Below are 18,581 nucleotides of genomic sequence, written 5' to 3' on the forward strand. Positions count from 1 at the left end.
TGCCCTTCCACTGTATGTCTACCATGTCCCAAGTCCTTTTCATCCAGACAACTCTATACACAGGAGAAGACGCCTTCCTTTCAGGTTTAGCTCATACAGTCCTATTCCAGGAAGACTTCCTCTGTCCCCCATCACCTTGTTTAGAAAACTCACTCTTTGCCTACCATGAGCAATAGTAGCAATAATAAACTGGTATTTATCAAGTGCCTATTGTGTGTTGGCAGTGTTCTAAGTACTTTACGTGGATTAACTCATCTAACCCTTCATCATGACTCTCTGAAGTAGGTTATTGTCCCTGTTTACAGATGAGGAAACCGAGGCACAGAGACAAAAGCACCCATGGCTTCCTTTCTGCCCAGGATCTCTACTCTCTGACAAAGCAAGCTATTCTCTGTGCATTTAGATGGCCCCTGCCAAAGGGGCTTGGCCCTTGATGAATGATCTTCCCTTGATCTCCTTTCACATCCTGGGCAAAAAATGTGTCCCCATATTCTTCCTGCCAGCTCCATCTGTGAAGCATGTGGGCCGATGTTTGAATAAGAATGACTAAAGGGGAAAGCGATTTTATGAACTTCAGACTGTGAACTCAAGGAAGAGAGTGAGTCAGGCCTCCACATTCCTGAAATACTTTCAGGAGGCTCAGTGACCTCAGACAATAAGAACCTGAGGCAGAGCTCTCTGGACATCCTTGGGAGGCCCTCCCACATGGTAGAACGTGAGGGGAGACACTGTGCACCTGGTTCCTATGTGCACTGTGTGGGGCTGAAGATCATTAGCCAGAGCAGCCCAAGGCTGTCCAGAGCACCTCCTCGCTTTTGCCCAGGCTGTTCCCTCTGCCTGGCATGCCTTTCCCTAAGCTCTTGTCAGCTTGTCCTCAAAGGCTCAGCTGATGTGTTGCCTCCTCTGACCGCTCCAGGCAGAAGTAGAGGCTGTGCGGTCTGGCTCCACAGGGCTTTGTGTGTACCTCTCAGCCCCGAACTCCTGGTGCCTAGAGGAAATGGCTTTCAACATGTCTACCCTATACATAGTCACACATACTGAGCTTGGTGACAGCTCCACGGTTGAGGAAAAAGTCCTGTCCTGGGAGGTGGGAGATGTGGGTTCTAGTCCCATCTCTGGCCTTGACCTTGCAGTGTGAACTTTCACACCTCACATTCCTCATGAATTAAAACTATTTGTTTTGATCTGTCTCTCCCACAGATGGTCACTTCCCAAAGTGCAGGGACCTTTAACCCCTGATTTTGTTCTCAGTGGGAAATATGCACAATAATCATGGACAAATCTTTCTCTTCCACCCCTTTCCGTACCAAGTTTAACCCCCTAGTTAGTATGGCGTACAAACTATCATCCACTAAATCAAAAAAAAGGTGATTTGGGGGTGTCTGGGTGGCTCAGTGGGTTAAGCTTCTGACTTTGACTCAGGTCATGATCTCGTGGTTTGTGGGTTTGAGCCCCATGTCCGGCTGTCTGCTATCAGTACAAGCCTGCTTTGGATCCTCTGTGCCCCTCCCCCACTTGCACACTCTCTCTGTCCCTCTCAAAATGAATAAATAAACTTAAATAAATAAAATTTTAAAAAGACGGGTCATTTCTTTGTGTGCACGATTCGGGGGAACAGAGCATCCAGAAGCTGCACAAGTGATACCACACAAGTGAGTCGTGGAGAATGACTCAAGATGAACCACATGGTACTTCAGGAAGCCTTCCAAGATCTTTTGAGCGGAAAGGAGTAAAAAGGTTGTACCTGGAGCCCATCCTGTGGATGGAAAAGCTGAGAGAGTAGATCACAGGCACGAGAATTCCCTTAACAGCTGCACCCCTTTCCAAGAGGACCAGTCATTGAAGGATGGAATGAGAGCATCAAACTAAGTAGGCTGTGAGCCCTTGGCCTAAAGGCCAAGATTTAGATGCTCTAGTCCCTGATTCCTTGGGAGAAGTGCTTTCAACTGTTTCCCCACAACATTCATTAAACCTACGGAGATTGGCAACAGCACCAATGCCAAGGGAAAAGCCCTGTCTTAGAAGTCTCACCTCAGCTGTGACATGAGGAGATTGGGCTGGTAAAGAGGTTAGCTCAGGTCCTATGACTCCCAGCCACTTCTGCTCTTCTGTGTCATCTACATAAACATTTCTCCAGTGACCAATCTGGCACTTGCCCCAGCCTCTATTTTTGCAATTAACGAGGCTGTCACCTCATAGTTGCACTCTCCATGAGAGGAAGGAAAAAGTGTGGGCAAATGCAGGTACATATGACACATTTTCAATCAAGCAAATGGGATTTTTATTACCTAATGAGTTTAAAATCCATTTGCAAGCTAGACAAGGGAGGTCCTCTTCCCCATCCCATTCTTGCCTCCTTTCTTGCCCACTGGCCCATCCCCATCTCCTCCTGCCCCCATGGTGGTCTTTCCCTCATTCTGGCTGACCAGCGGAAGCTGCCTCAGGAAGCTCAGCTCTGCATCCTTACTGGAGCTGCCCTGGTTCTCCTTGCTGCACCTGCCAGATGCCTTCCACAACCTCCCAGGTAGTTAATGATCTCCCCTTGGGCAGAAGAGCCCTTTAATAATTTACCAGAGTAGATAAAGAAAAAAGCATAGTTCTCTACTTGGAGGCCAGTTCAGACAGTATGGATGGGGTTAAGATTGACTTCAAGTTCAATCTCAGCTTTCTTGTGTAGGAACCCTGCCTTATAACCATGTATATAGAATCTTATCAAAACCTTCAATTAGATATTTAAACACCCCAGCCTTACCGTGTGATCGGCACTTTAGGGCTCCTTCAATTCTCAGGGGAATATGTGTGTGTGTGTGTGTGTGTGTGTGTGTGTGTGTGTGTGTATAGACACCGAAATACTCTGGGACAAAATGAGATTTAAACATTTAAGGAACTCTAGAGAAAGAAAAGTTATTTTGCATTTTCTGACTTCTTGGGTTCTTTATTAGAATTTGAAAATCATTTTTTGCAGGGAATTATATATTTCACTGAGTCAAAAGTGCAGACTTTGAGAAACAGCATCGTACAGTGGTAAAAAACAAACAAACAAAAAAACGGCAACAACAACAACAAAAGAAAACACATGCTTCGGAATTAGAAACCTACCTTGAAATCTTATCTTCAATTAAATGTGAAACCTTGAGGAAGTTATTGAGATTCTCTGAACTTCATTTTCCTTATCTCTAAAATGAAAATAATAATTCTGTCCTTGGGCTGTTTTTCGGGAATCATAAATTTGTAAAGAATAACCTGGCACACAATAGACAATAAATGATGAGTCCTCCTCTTCCTCCTCCTCCTCATTGCCTATATCCAGAAAAAGTCCAAATTTGTAAAGCCATGAAAAAAAAAAGAACTCCCTCTCAAAAGTGTAACAATGAAACTTAATAAGGATAAATATAATAGACTGTAAGACTACGGATTCACTGGTGGCCCCCAGTGAATCACCTCCTGGTACCCAAGGAGGTGCAGTTCTCTCCTACATTGACCCTGGGTTTGACCATGTGACTTGTTTTGGCCAGTGCGACATTAGTGAGTCTGAAGTACTAGTGGGCTTAATAGGTGCTTGCACATCAGGACCATCCTCTTGGAACATCTCCTCTTAGAAGCCAACTGTTTGACTGTAAGGAAGCTCAGTCTAAACAACTGAACAATGGGGAAGCCACAAGATGAGAGCCCATCTTGGACGTTTCAGCCCCCACCCAAGCTCCTGGCTCAGTGAGTCACTGCATGAATAACCACCCAGCTGCACCTAGCCAACAGACAAAATTGTGACAAATAATAAGTCCTTGTTGTTTTAAGCCATCAAATTTTGGGAGGGTTACGCAAATGCCAAAGCCTAAATTTACATTAAGGAAAGGCAGTAACACAAGTAGAAGTGGTGGGTTATCCTTACAGAAGGTCATCTGAGGAGACCTTAAGATGTCAGTTAAAAATTATTATATTAATAAGTATTGACATACTGCCTAGAAATTAAATACAAGCTTAGCCTGCTTTCATTAAACCAATGAATCGGCTGATGGACCATACAGTTATTACAGCCTGGTTACCAGGCTCTGCGCTGGTATGTGGGGATACTAAGCAAGTGAAGACCCAATTCTCCTATATCATGTTGTCTCTCGGATTCTGAAACTTGTCTGCACTTGTGCTGGGGGCTGGAAAGGCTAGGGAAGAAGTGCTCACTATTTAGTAGGGAAAGTGGATTCGTGAATAAAAGTGCGCTTAGAGTCCTGAAGGGAGCTGATAGGCTTCCTGGCCTTGGCACTCGGGAGAGATCTAGAGGGCTCTGTGAATCCACCAATATCCCCTTTTTAGAGGGATCTTGACAAACTCAAGTGTATCTGGAAGCAAGCAACTAGAGAATGAAGACCCGAAGACTAGACCATGTGAGGAATAATTGTACCCACTGTAAATGTTTAAGGGAAAAACAAAAAAACAAACAAAGGAACAAATAGAAGAAAAGAAAAGAAAGGCTGGGAATGCAGGTAGGGATGGAGCACATAATTGAGAGGACCACATTCATTCCGAGGACTGCCAGGAGGACAACCATTAACCGTTACTAAAAGTTATAGGGAGAAGGATTTCACATTAGTATTCAGAAGAACAGCTCACACTTCTGGAGGCAGAGCGGATACCACCTCTGTGAGTGAGAAAAGCATGGGTCACTCCTTGCCAAGTTATGTGGGGGAAAGGGTTCTGGGGGTAGGTGGAGCCAGGAACCTCCAAGTCGCTCCCAAGTGTAGCGTCCCCCAGTTCACCTCTGGAGTTCTGTCATTTTTCGTCTGACTGAATACTATTAAGTAAAACAGATGGTACGTGCCCACCATTAAGGAGGGGGAGAATTGTCCACCAGCGATGACAGGAGACTGTGCCCAGAGATTAGGAATATGAGAATTCAAGCCTCAGAAACCCATAGCCGCTGCCTCTGATGTCTCTCACCACTTTGAAGGGATTATGAGAACTTGTGTTTTCCGGGGATTATTTGTCACACCCTGGGGGGAGACTCAGAGGAGCAGGTCAGGCAAATATGAGCCTGCAGATTTCGCAAGGATGTGACAGTTGAGGATGTACAAGTGAAGAGAACTAAGCAAGTATAAGGAAGCCATCTGGCATTTCTGACTGGGTAGTACAGCCTCGTTCCAGAACCACCACTGAAGAACCTAACTGGCTCTCTCCTGCTTCTCCCACCGTTAAGCCTACAAAACTATAGAGGAGAAGATCTTTTCAAGAATGTGGATCCGATTTCCCATCGGTGGGTCCTGTGGGTCCTGTGTCACCAACAGCACCAGGACTAGAGGTTCATAGGTCTGTGGGAAACAGGAGATGTGGGCAGTCAAGTTTAGGATTGCCTGGAGGCCTTGCGATTATGGATCCAGTCCAGGGATGTCTTTCACCTTAGTGTCACCGGCTTTGGATGGGAATAAAAGGAGATACTTGCAGAGTGCCCTCTGACCGACAGTTTCTTGGGTTCCCACGGTCTTGCACACCCGTGCCTTTGCACATGCTGTTCTCACTACTCAGCTTGCCCTTTCTCCCTTCCCCTTTTCTTTTTTTGTTTTTTTTTTTAATTTTTTTTTTCCCTTCCCCTTTTCTACCAAGACCTGACTTCCAGATTGTACTCCACGTAAAACCTTCTCCAACTCTCTGAGGCTGAGGCAGCCTCACACCTGCATTGTTTTTCAGCACAGCTTACTGTAACTAGACCGTGAGGCCAGGGGCTGCGTCTTGTTCATCTCTTTGTTCCCCGAAAGAAGTAGCACGAACCTGGAATGTCTCAGATACTTAGTACACAGGGGTCGGAGGTATGAAGCCCATTCCTCTCCCTCCGCACACATGTGGCATGCTCACATGTGCTATGTTCTGTGCAGGGTTCATGCCTGTGTTATCATTGTGGCCCATGTCTCTAAAGTTGGAATGCAACTCTCTGGTCAGAAGTAACTTCATTCTAAAGTAAACTAAACAAAGGAAAATGTGATTTCCATTTGCTCCATCCACTGCAGCGAAGCCCTGGCCTCTGGGGGAGGGGATTGGTCTAACTGGGACCGCCCGAGCAGACCAGGAACCCTCAAGGGAAAGAGGCCCGTTGTAGCAAAAACGCTTCAAGCTACTGACCCAGCACAAAGACTCTACTGTGGGGAAACTCAATATAAGGGTGTGCCTTGCTCTACGGGAACGCGATACAGAAAAATACAAAGTCATAAAATAGATAAATCTGGGCCGGTTATTGACTTTACAAGAGAGAACTTGCCAGCAGGCTCCTCTAAATAGCCAGCTCCCATAGTCCACTTAAACTGTGATTTTATTTTCAGAAGTTTGATATTACACACCGGTTTTCAGGAGAAACATAAATAGGTCCCCAAGGAGCCTGGCGTCACAGCGTGTCTGGCCAGCAGCTCCTTGACCAGGGCTTAAGGTGATCGGATCTTGAGTAAGTGCTGTAAGTGCTAAAGGCTCCCCCTCCACGTCTGCTCGTTGAGTCTGACTGTTTCCAAAGTTGGGTGTAATAGGAAGAAGCAGACCCAATCTGGACCTTCTTACCTCTATTCAAGTGGGCTGACTGAATGCTGTGAGGGGGACGTAGAATTTGTCTCAGCTAGTCCATTCATTCATTCATTCATTATCATCATTTATTATCAAGTTTATTGTGCACTTTCTATGTGCATGACACTGTGCTAGACACAGCAAAGTAGAGAAGGACTATAAGATGTGTTCCTGTTGGGGCACGTGGGTGGCTCAGTCAGTTAAGCGTCTGACTCTGGCTCAGGTCATGATCTTGCAGTTCTTGAGTTTGAGCCCCGCGTCGTGCTCTCTGCTGTCAGCACAGAGCCTACTTCAGATCCTCTCTCCTCTTCTCTCTTTGACCTGCCCCCCCCCTCTCTCTCTCTCTCTCTCTCTCAAATAAACATTTAAACAAATCTTGAAGAAAGATGTGTTCCTGCCCACTGAGAACTCACACACTACACTAGAACTAAGTCTAGTTAGACAAGCCCTTGGGTATCATCGATTCTAGAATGTACATATTTTTACGCTTTAACAGCTCTGTAATCAAGATACATTTGACTGCAAGCATGCAACTATGACATAGCTGGCCATAATTGGCTGGGTTTTTCTTAAAGGTATGTAAAATGATGTTGTGTCTTGCAGTCATCCATGTCTTAGATGATATAGGGTACGTGAAAGTGCTAAGTAATGGTTTAATACCACAGGACTCCAAGTGGAGTTTGATAATTGAAGAATAAAATTGGGCCCCTGTGTGAGTATACCTCGTGGATTTCCCTTTGCAGAGAATGTATATCATAAGTTTAAAACAATGCCCCTTTTCCATGGTTCTCCAGGGAAGCTGGGCTGGAGTGGCCTTGCCCTCCCTCCATTCTGGGAGTGAGGCGTGTGTAGCAGCCTAGCCCCGATTCCCTTGCATGCAGGTCACAGGAAAACCAGAGGAGCAAAGTAGCAGGGACAGGTGTCGGTAGCAGCCCTTGAGGAATGAGGACACTCTTCTTGATCCCGTGATTCGTAGACGCAAGTCCTTAGTGAACTGTACCCTCCGGGACCCAGCACTACACCTGACCTATAACAAACAGAAATTATAAACCACAAGGCTGTGTGTGCGTGTGTGCAACAGACAGATATAAGTGTGTGTGCAGATATAGGTCAATGAATGAATTTCTGTTACTGAGGCCAAAAATGCAATACAAAAACACTTCAGTGTGACTGCTAATCTTGATTTTTTGGCCCAAATTCAGAACAGTTTCTTACAGTCTATCTAATGTTACAGGGGATTTCTTCCCTTTCTTTTTTTGGCGTCACCATTCCTCACCCAAAAAAAAAAAAAAAGCAGTGGCTCCTGTTGCTGGCCCTGTACACTTGCCATGTTCCATTTATTTCAATAGCTGTGTTCCCACAACATGCCAAGAGACCTAGTTTCTTCTGAGATTGTAGAGAATGTACAGCTTCTAGGCAGATGACGGGGAAGATGACTGCAGGCGGGGGGGGGGGTGGGGGGGGGTGGGCTCAAGAAGTCCCTTGGTGCATATGCAAATACCCAGCATGCTTTAGACCAAATGCATCGACATAATAAAAAAATCCAAATCCTCTAATTCATTGATGCAGCACAGAACGACCATGAATTACTTATTCACACTTGCCTGTACAGAATGTGAGGACTCCTGGCTGTTTAGTTAATGCCTTTTCTCGACATTCACTTTGATTGTGAGTGCAATTATGACAGTTCTTTCGTGTCTGGAGGAATAGATGAGGTTATGGAGCCAGCATGGAGCTGTCCCTGTGGCCTTTTGCCTGCATGTCATATTACCACAGCCTTTAAAATCCTGGACAAGAAGACTGTGCGCAGCTAGTGGTAAGGATGAGCATTATTCTAGGAGGAACCGGAAGCCATTAAGGGACTGGCCTCCTACCGGAATCTGACCTGTGGCACAAACACAAGAGCATCAGATGGCAGTAACCAAGTTTTCCAGGTCGCTTCTCTCTGGGCTTTTTGCCTTTGCCACCGGGTCCAAATAGTCACTGGGGCTGCCTTGGGTGACCCACTGGTGGGTCAGGCCCAGGCTAGGTCCTGTCAGCCTGAGGTTATCCTGTCATATGGAGGCTGTTGTGTGGGGGAAGCAGACCGCTTTTGTCTCCTGGGGGTATGGTGCACTTCACCATTTCCAGCTCATATCTGGTGATGTCAGTGCTACCCCACCCTGTGCAGGCTGGCAGCTCTTATTACTGTGCGGGTGGGGGATTTCCAAAGGTAACACCCATGGAAGGGACAGGCGTGTCCCCATCACCAGGACAGGTCTCCTGTAGGTCCCTACTGAGGGCTGCTTTTCCTCTTCTCAGCCACAAGTGCAAAAGTGAAGATGCAAAGTGGCTTTTAGTGCTCAGGTCTTGTCTGAGGCTGTGCATTTGCTGACTCTGATAGTATTCGTAGGCTTTGAATACTTTGGTATTTTTCAACTTGGGACATAATTCCAAACAGACTCCTATTCATCCTTCAAAACTCTGTTCAGATACTGTGTCCTCTGTGAAGCTTTTTCTGACTACCATCCGAACTCTCATATTCTTAAGTTTCTGGCACAGTTACAGTGCACTAGAATTACTTGTATATATTACTATCTCTGCTAGATGTGCTACCCTTGAGACCAGGGACTGTGTGTCATTATTTCCTTTTTGTTACCCATGTCTAGCTGAGCCATAGCCAATCAAGTGCATGTTTTTGGGTTTTTTTTTTTAATTTTTTTTTAACGTTTATTTATTCTTGAGACAGAGAGAGACAGAGCATGAACAGGGGAGGGTCAGAGAGAGAGGGAGACACAGAATTCGAAACAGGCTCCAGGCTCTGAGCTGTCAGCACAAACCCCGACACGGGGCTCGAACCTGAGGACCACGAGATCATGACCTGAGCCGAAGTCGATGGCTTAACCGACTGAGCCACCCAGGCGCCCCAGTGAATGTTAATAACTGAGTTATATTCCTGCCAAATATTTGTTTGTTGGTTTATTCATTCACACCTAAAAGTACTTTCTTCTCCTTTGGAAATGGTTATTGCTACATTATTTATAAAACTTACAGACATCAAAAAGGGCCAAGTATAAAATCATCAGTTAGGATGCTTTTAGCTGTAAGTAACATTTGGCTTAACAGAACCAGCTTAAACAGTAGGAGGTTTATCATCACACCAAGCAAGAGGTCTGCATTTCAGGTGAGCCCAGCTCTGGGTGATTCAGCAGCTTAGCGATCTCTTTAGAGACTCAGGGGCTTTTCACCTTTCTGCTTTGTCATCTTCAGTGTGTCAGTGATGCCTCCTCCCTGGGCTGGAGACAAGTTATGCCCAGGAAAGACAAAGGGCATTTCCTCTCCCAGTCTCTTTTTATTATCAAAGGCCCTTTTCTCAGAACCTTTCCCTACCCCCACAGGATTTCTCCTTGAGGATCACCAATTAGGACCTATCACTGATAAGAGAATGAGACTCAAGTTGGCTGAAGCCAGTTCTGATGCAATCCCTCAGGTTAGAATGGCAACAGGGGATTTCCTTTCCTGGTCAAATGAGAGAGAGAAAACTTGAAAATGAATTATGGCACACCAGGGGCTCCTGAGTGGCTCAGTCAGTTAAGCATCTGACTCTTTTTTTTTTTAATTTTTTTACATTTATTTATTTTTGAGAGACAGCACCAGCAGGGGAGAGGCAGAGAGAGAGGGAGACACAGAATCCAAAGCAGGCTCCAGGCTCTGAGCTGTCAGCACAGAGCCAGACACGGGGCTTGAACCCACAAACCATGAGATCATGACCTGAGCCAAAGTCGGTTGCGCAACCTACAGAGACAACCAGGTGCCCCCTAGCATCTGACTCTTGATTTCCACTCAGGTAATGATCTCACGGTTCTTGGGATCCAGCCCTGTGTCCGGCTCCACACTGTCAGTGTGGAGCCTGCTTGGGATTCTCTCTCCTTTTCTCTGCCCCTCCCTGCTTATGCTCGCTCTCTCTGTCTTTCTCTCTCAAAATAAATAAACTTAAATAAATAAATGAATAGATTGTGGCATATCAATAATACAAGGAAAATCTATAAAGCAATTATAGCGATTTTGGGAGAACTGCATATATCAACATTAATTGACTTTCAAGGTATAGTAAATGTAAAGCTCTATATATAGTCTAATCTTTTTTGTTCATAATAATAATATTAATAAATGCAAGTTAGTCACTCCCCCAAATCTGTGAATAATACACATCATGCACTTAAACGTATGTGTGTATGCATGTGCGTGGGTGCACGTGCATGTGTGTAAAGGGGAATGTTTCCTAGGGACCTTCATTTTTGACAGTCTGTATTTCTTACAATGTTCTTGCATAAGTATGCCTTCCTTTTGTTAAGAAAAAAACCCCAGACATTAAAGAGAACACTGTAAATAGCTAAGTATCATTCTGAATGCAAGAAGTCAATTAAAGACATAGGCTCCTTTCCAAGAACAAACTAATTTGGAATATAGGAAGGACCTCTCTCAAGTTTTGCTCATGAGCCCAGAGTTGAAACTCTCTCCATGAATGAGCAACGTTTTTTTTGTTTTTTGTTTTTTGTTTTTTTAGCTAGCAAATCTCCTTAACAGAAGATCCAAATTTTTACATGCTGAATCATTCTCTGTTTGCCGGAGAAGGGCGTCATCCTTGCAGCGGGATGCTGACGATCCTGACTCGCCTATAGAAAATTCATTGGCCCAAGTCTTCCCAGGAGCCACGTTGACACCAAAGAACCAGCCCCAACTTCCCTGTAACCCAAGTGCTTTCCTGTGTCCAAATGCCCCCATCAGAGATAAGCCTGAAGAATAAATCCTCTGAGGCCCACCTTCCACTCTGCTACTGGCTAGCTAACTATAACTACTTAGACGTAAGTTCTCAGTCTCTCTGGAGTTTATTGAATGTCTCTGAAAAATGAGTTTTATGTGACAGCACTTGAAGGAAGGACTTTGAGTCATTAAAAAAAAAAAAAAAATTCTAGAGCAAAATCCTGGCTATGGGTTGTGATTCCCCTTGGAAGGCTCTTTGGTCACTACAAAAATGGCTGGTTAAATTCAGCAGAGGTTCGGGATGCAGGGTATATCTCTGATCAACTCATCCGGTGTCGGTGGGAAAATGTGACATGATATTTTACGTGGAATGGGTATACTTCTACTCAAAAATACACAGACCGTTACCGTAGAAGGAAGCTGGGAAGTGACGGCATGTTTATAGCCCCATGGCCATCTGAAATGAATGACGTGGCCTCTCTTTTTCCTGTGCTTATAGCACGGTTCCCGTGCTAAACATTACTTTTCTAAGCACTTCCAAGGAGTGTTCTGGGTTGTGCCAGTAAAGAAAGAACCTGTGTTTTTTAAAGATCGTCTCTTCCCCGCCCTTCACCTCCCCCAACCGCACACGGACACATACGTGTCTCTTCTCCTCAGTCTGTGCTGGTGAACAGCAGAGCACGCTCTCTGAGGAAGCTGTAACACTGCTCTCACCATGCAGAAGCTGCCATGTAGAGAATGCAGTCCACTGCTGCAGATCTACGAATTTTTCAAAAGAAGCCAGAAGTTTGGACTTCTTTAAAAAAACTTCTCAGCTTTCAAATATTGGCAACAAAGCTCAGTTTTTATAAACCCTGTGCCAGTTGAACAAAACATTGTCTATTGGCCCAATCCTGCCCAAGCCACCAGCTTGGGAATTCTGCCCTGGGGCGATTTAGAACAAACTTGCTTTCTCTTCTCCACGAAGATCTGGAGATGTTAGAACACAGTTCTCATACTCCTTCCAATTTATTCTTAGTTGGTACTCATTCATTGACCAAAATCCTTCAAGGAGCTTAAAATCTCATGGGAGCAGTTAAAGAACGAGTCACAATATAGTGGTGTCAGTGCTACAGTGAGGATTTGCATGAAGGGCCAGAAGAAGGAGTGCTCTTTGTCTCTCTCGGGGAGTGTGCAACTGATGGATTGTGTCCTGCTGTATCCAGACAGATTTACAGAAAGCTTTTCTCTAGAGGTCTTATCAGGATCTCTCTCCACTCCCCCACCCTGAAGCCATCTTGACTAAAGTAGATCCTGCCTGTTCCGGAAGGACCTTGCGGTCAGCGTACCAGGAGCGTTTCTGAGAAGCCCACAAATCTGATTGATGTCAAATAAATGCTGGAGCCCTTCCCCACTCATGCATAAGCACAACGACAGGCCTGGGAACGTCTCGGGTATAACTAGCAAAGCTTTTCCCTTTTCTGACTCTGCTCAAATTCATCCCGTTTTATTTATTTATTTTTTAATCTTTATTTATTTTTGAGAGAGAGACAGAGTACGAGTGGGGGAGGAACAGAGAGAGAGGGAGACACAGAATCTGAAGCAGGCTCCACGCTCCGAACTGTCAGCACAGAGCCTGACACGGGGCTCGAACTCACGAACTGGGAAATCATGACCTGAGCTGAAGTCGTCTGCTTAACCAACTGAGCCACCCAGGTGCCCCATTCATTCCATTTTAGAGAGTGGACATGAGCTTCTTGCCCCCAAAAGGTTCTACTACACAGGTACTATGATGGCTAATTTTCTGTGTCATCTTGGCTAGGCTATGATGCCCATTTGTTTGGTCAAACACCAGTCTCAATGTTGCTGTAATGGTATTTTAAAGATGTGATTGACTTTGAATAAAGCAGATTACCCTTCATTATGTGGGTGGGCCTCATCTAATGAGTTGAAAGCCTTAAGACAAAACACTGAGGTTTCCCAAAGAAGAAGGAATCTGGCCTCAAGACTGCACAATAGAAACCCTGCCTTGTTTCCAGCCTGCCTGGCCTGACCTATGGATTTAACTTTTACCTGAGTTTCCAGCCTGCTGGCTTCCCCTAAGGATTTTGGACTTGTCAGCCCCCATAATCGCATGAGCCAATTTCTTAAAATAAATCTCTCTTTCTCTTGATGTGTGTGTGTGTGTGTGTGTGTGTGCGTGCACACACATATACATGTATCCTATTGGTTCTGTTTCTCTGGAGAACATTAATATGGATAACCTCTTCATGATACGTCTGAACCCAAAGTAAGAATATAAGCTGTTTCAAACACTAATGATCTGTAAGACTCTGAACCCAGGTAGTGTGGGTGTCTTTGACTTCTCTTAATGGCTGAGATGAGAAAGGTATCACTGGTTATTTCAGAAATTTCCAACTCAAGCACCAAGGCCTTTGAATAGTTTCTGACCTATGTATCTTTGAAAAAACTACTGAGATGACCACTCCTCCAAGAAACCTCTCTCATCCCAGCTTCAGAGAGTTGGTAGCTTTCCCCTCAACCATCCTCTGTGCCCTATTCTACTTCGTATAATGTATTTTGTGCTATGTGGTATAGACTACTAGTTCTCCCCTCTGTAGTAATAGGATCTCTGATTTTTAGCTGGGGACGTGGCAACCCAGGATAGGAACTACACTTCCTAGCCTTCCTTGCAGCTAGGTGAGGTGAATTGGGGAACAGAGGCCACACATGGTGAACAAGATAGCAGAAGCTTTGGCCCTCGAAAACTTAGGGCATCACATCAGCCCTGTACAGCCTACCTGGATTTTTCACATGACAGAGGAATAAACCTTTGTGTTATTTAAGCCATTTTTTATTTAGCTTTTTATTTGCAGCTGAACCTAACCTTAACTCATCTTTGCTTACATGTATGTCCCCAAAGTGAAGCAACCAGGCTTCTTCATCAACTAGTCCATAGCACTGTACGTGGAATATAGTGGTGCCAGGCAAGTGTCTATTGACTGGATGTATGAATAGAAGGACGGATGAATGAGGAACAACCTAGGGGAAAGCCCAAGGGGAGGTAGGAAGAAGACATTGTGCTAAGGGAGGGGTGCCTTCTACATAATGCAGTTTTAAGACAGCATTAATCTAAATTAATGAACATCTGCTTTATGCCAGGCACAGTATCAAGTGATGCTTTTGTAGTGGTGAAAAAGCCAAAAATCTCTCATCTCATAGAGGCTATTCTGGAAGGGGGAGACATAGTAAATAAATAATATCTGGTAGGCCTAAGGGCCGTGGTGAAAATAAAACTGCTTGATGTAATGAACTACTTTAGACTGGGTGGCAAGGGAAGGTCACTGAGAAGGTAACATTTATGCTGAGACCTGCATGACAAAAAGAAGTGTAGATTAAGGGACATTGAGGCAAGAGGGGCATTTGAGGCAGAGGAACAGCTAGTGCAGAGGCCCTGAAGAGGCACTGATGTGGCTTAGTTCAAAGAGGAAAAGGCAAGTGGGATTGTGGCAAGGGCGAGTGGGAAGAAATAGGGAGGGTCTAGGGCCTGTGTACTTAGTAAGGAGGGAGTTGAGTGTTATTCCAAGAGTAATGGGCAGCCATAGAGCTTTTAAGCCAAGGGTTGACGTGTTCTGATTCACATTTTTGAAGAATCACTCTGGTTCCCATAAGGAAAATGAATCTTTGCAGGAAACCAATGATGTTTGGGTTATGTATGCTATCCAACAAACAACACCCAAAACTTAGGGCCTTAAAATAACCGGTTAGTCTGCTCACTATTTTATGGGTCAGGAAATCTGGGAAGGACTCAAATGGCTATTTTATCTCTGATTCACAAGACATCAGCAACTGGAGCTGGACGATCTACTTCCAAGGTGGTTTCTTCGTGCACACGAAGATTCTCCCTGACCTTTCTCTTTCTCCTCATGTCTTCTTATCCTCTAGGGCCTGTCAGTGTGGTATGGGCTTCTCAGAGCCTGCTGGTCTCAGGGTCATTGTGCTTCTTACATGGAAGCTCATTTCTAAGAGAAATGAAGAGCTTCTAGTCATCGCCACAGTTGGAACTAGCACCACAGTACATTGCTTCCTGGATATTCATTGGTTAAAGCAAAGAGCCCAACCAGATCCAAGAGGGTAGAATAAACCCCATCCATGCAGTAAGGTCACATTGCAGAAGCGACAAAGATTAATTTTGTGGGGTGGAAGATATTACTGCAGCCACCTTTAGGGAATACAGTATGTCACAAGTGAAGCCACTTAAGTAATTAAGGGAAGAGATGATGATGGCTTAGCTTTGGATGTTTGCACTGGGCATGTGAAAGGGGTGGATTCCGAATATGTGAGCAGAATATCTGAGCGTCGTAAAGCACTAACAAATGCGTCTGGGTACTTGCTTAATTGAATTGCACTTTATAAGATTAGGTGGATAAGCGTTGCCCACCACCAATAAAGCTAAGTTACAAATAAATTCGTTCTATCCATAGGACACATACATCATTGTCATGCTTCACAATGCGCCTTGTTTTGAAGAATGAGTTATTTAGGGCAGGGATTTTATGAGGCCCAGATATCGGGCTATGCAGGAAGATGAAAGCATGGACCTATAGGCTGAGATCCAGGGATTGCCACATCCTATAACCATGAGTACTTCAGAGACGAAGAAGGGTCAAATAACATTACGGTTTTCAAAGGCTTCCTGGAGATGAGTGCATTGTGCATTTGCCTACAGAAAGACCCAAGTAGCTTTCACTTCATACATTCAGTTGCTTGAGGAGATGAAGTTTTTAAGGTACGGAAGTCAGTGCACCAAAGAGAGCATATGAAAAAGAATATTTATGGTGGAAAAAAAACAGCTGGAAGCTATGGTTCCATTTTAAAACAGGAGAGATCCATCCAGACACTTGCCCAGAATCACCTAGTTAATTAATGGCAGAGCTGGTGCTAAAAGACTCCCAGTTCCAGTCTGGGATTCTTGCCCCTGCATCACCTGCCACCCTGCTCAGAACACAGCTTTGTTGTGTCCTGTGGTCCTACTGGACCCTTGCTGTGGCTCCACTGACTTACAAATAGGATCCAGAGGGCAGGAGAAAAGACAGTGTACGAAGCAAATCTAGTCTCTCTACTGGAAAAATAACTCTAAAATATACTTTGCTAATTTTGACTCTGTGGCATCTCTTTGAGGAGTGGATAACACATGTGTTTAAGTGAAGATCATCACAGTGAGACCACTTACGGTGCTAAATGTCCCATAGACTATTTCTTAAAATTCACTGAATTCCTGAGATTCTGAGGTCACCCTATGACTCTCAGTTCTTACATCTCTATTAAAAAAGAAAAAAAAGAAAAAAACAGCTCAAGACCACCAGGGTCTTTTGGATTGGAAAGTAAGAACACAAATCTTTACTGTATGTGGAGGGGCACATGTATATTATGATGCATGTTTATATATGTAACTTCTATTTCATATGTGCAAATGCCTGGTGTTGGATTTTGTTTTCTCAGTACTTGAAGTAGGCAGAGCTCCACACTGCACGTAGATAAAAGTTCCATGTTCTAATTTGCATAATTTTATTCTCACCTACTTTGAATTTCTTTACTTTTTTTATAGCCAAATAAAATGGACATAATTTGTACCTATTTGTCTTCACTAATTGAGCACTAATTACCACTTTATGCATCACTCTTATTGTATTTACTACAATAAGGTTAAGGACCCAGAGATCCAGTATTTTCCCATGTCTGGTTTTATTTCACGTTTGAGCTTATTTGTATACCTATTACATCCTTACGCTCTTAAAGGATCTATAAAATATTGCTCCTTGATCTCTATGTAAGAAGCAATTTGCTGGGCTTTAGTGTTGGAGGAAAAGACCTCAGGATTGGTGCCTGGGAATGTGAAAATCTTTCCCGTGAATGTGGATGTCTGCTCAACAAGATTGCACCACAAAAACCTCACACTTTTATTGTTTCGCGTGTTACATTGCACTGTTAAGTTTAACTGCATCGGAGAAGGCACAGGTGGTGTTTAAGTTCCCAAATACCTTAAAATTTCAATGCCGCGGGCAAGAAACAGACAACTGGGTAGGCACAAGTTGTAATATTTCAGGCAAGACATTGCCAAAATCAGAAGAGCCTTTGCCCATACATTTTACCGTCACATTTCTATGAACCTTTATGCATTTCAGTAAGGCTTTTAAATAGATTCTTAGGCAGTGCTTTCCTGTAGGTCTTCATTAAGGCATTGATATTAAACTGTTTGGAAAAATCACTTTTTACAGGATCCCAAGAGCTGTCCCCCTTCTCTTTTAAAGCACTTTCTCGATACCTAAAAATTCAAGTACTTTCTTAACCAAGTGCAGACTGAAATATTTCACTATGGATTTGAACAGAAGCCAAGAGCGTCGATGAAAGGAAAACTTCTCTATAAAAGGTTTATTGTCAGTGCTTTCTAAAGAGGTAGATTCTTCTAAAACAGGCTACCAGCATTTTCACAAACATTGACGCAGCCTTCTCAACCTCTCCTAGACCTAAGATTGAGGTCCTTTTCTTTTAGGAATGCTCTGCATCTAGCCTTTGACCTTCTGGATAGCCAACTCTATCTAACTGCTCCCTCCTCCAGCAGCATAACGTATATTATAAAAAGGAAAGGGGGGATGGGGTAGCTCGGTCCTCACGCTATTGGAAAAGTACTTGAAATTCCTTGCATTCCTTTGCATTTAACGGCATGTTTACCTAATCACTGGCTTATTAGGATTAACACAAGTCATTGCTTCAAGCTCATTCAGTGAAAACAAACTGACTCCTATAGACTCCAAGACTTTTTTTCTGCTCCCAACTAAGGGTGGATCGATCTTTCGGTAGTTCTCCTATGCTTTCAGAACAGTATTGGGAAAATATAAAGTTATAAACAAGTGACCTTCTATAACACATTATCCAACCAGACTTAATCTTGCCCATGAATTTAGATATGGGCAGCCTGGGTTATGGACTGTTTCATTCAAGTTCCTCTCTTCTTCCAAGGTGACAAGCATAATAACCTAGTAATTTAAATGATAAGTGACCCTACTATACCCACCTTACAATGATGGAGTGATGGAGACCCTTAGGCTTTGAATTCTTATGAAAATAAAGCATTATTATTTTTTTTATTTTTTCAATGTTTATTTTTGAGAGAGAGAGAGTATGAGCGGGAGAGGGACAGAGAGAGAGAGAGGGATACACAGAATCAGAAGCAGGATCCAGGCTCTGAGCTACCAGCACAGAGCCCAACGCGGGGCTCAAACCCAGGAACCATGAGATCATGACCTGAGCCCAAGCCCGATGCT

This window comes from Prionailurus viverrinus, chromosome C1 (genome assembly GCF_022837055.1).
Source record: "Prionailurus viverrinus isolate Anna chromosome C1, UM_Priviv_1.0, whole genome shotgun sequence".
Taxonomy (NCBI): Eukaryota; Metazoa; Chordata; class Mammalia; order Carnivora; family Felidae; genus Prionailurus; species Prionailurus viverrinus.